General features: G+C 46.6%; 1 pseudogene; it reads left to right on the top strand.

The window, feature by feature from the left end:
- The first annotated feature begins 3335 nt into the window (after positions 1 to 3335).
- LOC123850226 (nmrA-like family domain-containing protein 1) lies at positions 3336 to 4223 on the top strand (annotated as a pseudogene).
- Positions 4224 to 5583: the final 1360 nt, after the last annotated feature.

Below are 5583 nucleotides of genomic sequence, written 5' to 3'. Positions count from 1 at the left end.
TCATGAAAGAAATTGAGGAAGACACAAAGAAATGGAAAAACGTGCCATGCTCATGGATTGGAAGAACAAATATTGTGAAGATGTCAATGCTACCTAGAGCAATCTACACATTCAATGCCATCCCCATCAAAATACCATCCACTTTTTTCAAAGAAATGGAGCAAATAATCCTAAAATTCGTATGGAACCAGAAAAGACCCTGCATAGCCAGAGGCACATTGAAAAAGAAAAGCAAAGCTGGCGGCATCACAATTCCGGACTTCCAGCTGTATTACAAAGCTGTCATCATCAAGACAGTATGGTACTGGCACAAAAACAGACACAGAGATCCATGGAACAGAATAGAGAGCCCAGAAATGGACCCTCAACTGTATGGTCAACTCATCTTCGACAAAGCAGGAAAGAATGTCCAATGGAAAAAAGACAGTCTCTTCAACAAATGGTGTTGGGAAAATTGGATAGCCACATGCAGAAGAATGAAACTGGACCATTTCCTTACACCACACACAAAAATAGACTCCAAATGGTTGAAAGATCTGAATGTGAGACAGGAGTCCATCAAAATCCTAAAGGAGAACACAGGCAGCAACCTCTTCGACCTCAGCCACAGCAACTTTTTCCTAGAAACATTGCCAAAGTCAAGGGAAACAAGGGCAAAAATGAACTATTGGGACTTCATCAAGATAAAAAGCTTTTGCAAAGCAAACAGTCAACAAAACCAAAAGACAACCGACAGAATGGGAGAAGATATTTGCAAATGACATATTAGATAAAGGACTAGTATCCAAAACCTATAAAGAACTTATCCAACTCAACACCCAAAGAACAAAGAATCCAATCAAGAAATGGGCAGAAGACATGAACAGATATTTTTCGAAAGAAGAAATTCAAATGGCCAACAGACACATGAAAAAGTGCTCAATATCGCTCGGCATCAGGGAAATCCAAATCAAAACCTCAGTGAGATATCACCTCACACCTGTCAGAATGGCTAAAATTAACAAGTCAGGAAATGACAGATGTTGGCGGGGATGCGGAGAAAGGGGAACCCTCCTACACTGTTGGTGGGAATGCAAGCTGGTGCAGCCACTCTGGAAAACAGTATGGAGGTTCCTCAAACAGTTGAAAATAGAGCTACCATATGATCCAGCAATTGCACTACCGGGTATTTACCCCAAAGATACAAAAGTAGTGATCCGAAAGGGTACGTGCAGCCCGATGTTTATGGCAGCAATGTCCACAATAGCCAAACTGTGGAAAGAGCCAAGATGTCCATCGACAGATGAATGGATGAAGAAGATGTGGTTTATATATACAATGGAATATTATGCAGCCATCAAAGGGAATGAGATCTTGCCATTTGCAATGACGTGGATGGAACTGGAGGGTATTATGTTGAGTGAAATAAGTCAAACAGAGAAAGACATGTATCATATGACCTCACTGATATGAGGAATTCTTAATCACAGGAAACAAACTGAGGGTTGCTGGAATGTGGGGTGGGGTGGGAGGGAGGGGGTGACTGGGTAATAGACACTGGGGAGGGTATGTCCCATGGTAAGCGCTGTGAATTGTGCAAGACTGTTGAATCTCAGATCTGTACCTCTGAAACAAATAATGCAATATATGTTAAGAAAAAAAAAAGGTAGCAGGAGGGGAAGAATGAAGGGGGGGAAATCGGAGGGGTAGACGAACCATGAGAGACGATGGACTCTGAAAAACAAACTGAGGGTTCTAGAGGGGAGGGGGGTCGGAGGATGGGTTAACCTGGTGGTGGGTATTGAGGAGGGCACATTCTGCAGGGAGCACTGGGTGTTATGCACAAACAATCATGGAACACTACATCTAAAACTAATGATGTAATATATGGGGATTAACATAAGAATAAAAAAATTTAAAAAAAAAAGTGATAGGATCGCATTGCTCGTAGGAAGTGCATTGTTAAGAACTCCTCCAATTCAATGACCTTGCAAAGACTTTGTATGAAACAGTCTTGTGTTAAGTTCTACCTGGAAATTCTTCCAGGTTGCCCTGGGATTTCTTTTTTTTTTTTTTTAAGCATGGGTTATTTATTTATTTATTTGACAGAGAGATAGAGAGCACAAGTAGGCAGAGAGGCAGGCAGAGAGAGAGGGAGAAGCAGACTCTCCACTGAGCAGGGAGCCCGACGTGGGGCTCGATCCCAGGACCCTGGGATCATGACCCGAGCCGAAAGCAGCCGCTTAACCGACTGAGCCACCCAGGTGCCCCTGCCCTGGGATTTCTAAAACGATGAGTGTCTAAGTGAAAAATCAGTCCGGGTATGAAACAGAAGTCTGCGACAAGAATTCAATTGCTACAACCTTGTCTGAAGAATTAAGCGACAGTGGGGAGGACAGGAGGTTGCAGAAGGGTAGCTCGGGAAGCACCTGCTATGGGGGGAAGGGGCAGAGGGGATATGGCTGGGACCATACCCTGAACCTGGAGCACGTAATGCAGTGCAATCGTATAAATGCTGGTGGTTCCAAACTCCAGAGGACCCCTTCCCAAGGCCTGGAAAGTAGATTGCCTCCCCTCAGTTGCCAACCCATCTTTCTAAGGGCGTGAGCTCTAAAATCCTGGCTTGTGTTTCAGGTGGCTGCACTAAGCAGGCCATGGCAAGGAGCTGGCAATCCCCGATGCTCCATGCCGTGGACCTGAGCATACCTAGCCTTGGCCTTTGTTCTCACTAGTGGCTCCCGTGAATTGCAAGGGGAAGTAGGCATTGGGGTGAAGAGGCCAAAGGGCAAGTGCCTTGCAGCAAACAGGTCTGGGATGTGGCTGTTGGTGTGTTTGCACCTCCACAGCACTGTCTGTAAAGCGGGCACATGGATGCCCCTGTCGCAGTGGGGTGGGAGGGAGTGACCAAGCCTGTCACTGTTCCTCACTCCTGACTGTGCTTTCCCCGCAGGCGCCAAATGAGACTGGAATTATAGAGTGTGTTATTTGAAAGAGCTTTATAGTTTCAAATGTTAATTAAACTCGGCCTCTAAAGTATTGCATGGTAAACACTCTCAGAAGAGCTCCCTCTTGAACAGATGAGAATGATTAAAAATCGGTTTTCCTACCTGGGGTGGGGAGGTGGGACTGGCGATGGGGGTGGGGGTCAGGTGGGGGATGGGGTGTCATGCCTGGGGGTGGGGTGGGGTGGAGCCAACCGAGGGTCCTAGAAACCTGGCGTCACCACCCCCACCCCGGCCAGTTGCTCATCAGGACCAAGTGGTACATGCGTGGGGTCATCCCAGGTCCCCATCATTGATCCCATGCGTCCCACAGCCCCCAGGCCTCGGGGACCATCCTTCCTCCTTTTAGTTTACATGGCAGACGAGAAACTGGTGGTGGTATTTGGAGTCCCAGGTGCTCAGGGAGGCTCAGTGGCCCAGGTGCTCCTGGAAGTTGGGATGTTCAGGGTTGCCATGGTGATGTGGGACTCTGGGCCTAGGGCAGCAAAGAAGCTGAGGCTGCAGGCCGCAGAAGTGGTGCGGGGAGACCAGGATGATGAGGCCAGCTTGCTGTGCGGGCCCTGACTGGGGCCCACGCTGTCTTCATCATCCCTGACTACTGGGGAAGTGGCAGCCAGGAGCGGGAGGTCAAGCCAGCAAAGCTGCTGGCTAATCTGGCCCAGTGCCTGGGCCTGCACTACGTGGTCTGCGGTGGCCTGGAGAACATCGAGAAGCTGATGGCTGGACCACTTTGAGGGCAAAGGGGAGATGGAGGAATATTTCCAGGACATTGGAGTTGCTGTGACCAGCATGCAGCCATTCTGCTATTTCAAGAACCCCTATCCTTCTGCCCCAGAAAGCCCCAGGCGGAAAGAGCTGTTTGCTGAGCTTGCCCATGGGTGATGTGCCCATGGATGGCATATCTGGGACTCACCTGGGTCCTATGGTGCTCTGGCTGCTGAAGATGCCAGAAGAATACGTTGGCCAGAACACTGGGCTCAGTACCTGCAAGCACCCCATGCAAGAGGGTGCTACCCTGCTCTCCCAAGGAAGGCTGTGAGCGATGCCAAGACCAGCCCAGAGGACCGGAAATACAGCTTCCCCGCAGCCTAGGACCTGGCCAATACGTTCCCTTTCTATGCCCTGAAACCTGAAGGTGACCTTGAGCTGACCTTGAGGTTCAATCTCAAGGCCAGGATGCTGGACCCATGGCTGGAGCAGCACAAAGGGGACTTTGCTGGGCTCGGACTCGGCCACCTCTGAGCCCTGTGGGGTGAAGGGGGCGGTGCAGTCACAGTGATCTGTTCTTGTGTTTAAGAAAAATAACTTTTTAAATATCTGTGCTTACGCAGAAGAATGATTAAAAATCAACATGTATTATTTACCTATAACCAGTGTTTCAAAAATTTGGAAGCTCCCTCTCCCAAGTAGGTTGACCTTTCCTGTCTCTTTTATATTAATAATTGATAAAATCTCTGTTCACAGAAAAATCTTAAATACAACTGGAATAAAGGACACTTCGTTTTCCTGCTCTAAAGAATTGGTTTTACTTGGTATTACTCAGGTCGGTTTTCACAGCAAAGCCATAACTTTTATTCACTTCATACCATGTGCGGAGACAAGCATCATGCTCTGCACTTACCAGGAACTTAACAGATACTAGATTAGTGACCAGTCTCCTGCTCTGAGTTATGATTTGTCCTTAGATAGAATCGAAGATGGTTCAACTCAAATGTTAACACTGAGGCGGGGTTGAGGGGCGGGTGAGGGGTCTGAAAAGCATAGGTTGATTGATTTTGCATATCTTCTAAAGTTTAGCAGGTCAGAAATGCAAAGTTTCTAAGCAGAGCTGTTAACTACATCAGGGTTTGATCACTGAGATTCCTCAGCTGTGTTTTAATTCCATTTCTTGCCAAGCAGCTCAGGACCCGATCCGGCTTTTGACAATTGACAATTATTAGAGAAGTTCCCTGTAAGAAGAGTGAACGGCCTCTGAAGCATGTAATTGATCCCTATCTCCAGCTTTTAGCTTTCTTGGCTTTATGATGGCACACTGTCAAGAAAGATCATTCTGGAACTTGGTTGAGATGTGGGATATACCGGCCAGCAACGAGGCCTATCATGAGGTGGGCCATATAGGAGCTGGAAGCCGAGGGGATGGCATGAATATTCATGGAGCACCAGCTCCGCACCAGTAGCTTTAGCGATTTATTTCCTGTCCTTATCTCCAGAGCAACCCCATGAGGGAATAATAAGTGTTATTTATTGAGGGTTTACTCTGGGCCCAAGCCTTAAAAGGTCATTATCCCAGCGCATTGTCGCAACAACCCAGGAGGTATTATTCTATGCGTTTTAGAGGTCAAGTGTCAAGGGTTAAATATATTGCCCAAAGTCACACAGCTACTGAGAGGTAGAACCAGAATTTAAAGGCACTTACTCTAATTTCAAAGTTTTGTGGGTATTTTTTTTTTGTTTTGCTCAAAATAAAAAAGTATAAATAATATATGTTAATGACAAAAACATGGAAAAACTCTGAAATATTTAATTCTGGAATAGGTCATATATTTACCTAAAAAAGCAAAAACTACTAAACAGCACTGTTATTAATCTAGGACTCCTTCTG

The sequence above is a fragment of the Mirounga angustirostris genome, unplaced genomic scaffold (assembly GCF_029215605.1).
Source record: "Mirounga angustirostris isolate CCGP_5_RB_7025 unplaced genomic scaffold, mMirAng1.0.hap1 SCAF_15, whole genome shotgun sequence".
NCBI lineage: Eukaryota > Metazoa > Chordata > Mammalia > Carnivora > Phocidae > Mirounga > Mirounga angustirostris.
This window is presented reverse-complemented; position numbering and strand designations above follow the sequence as displayed.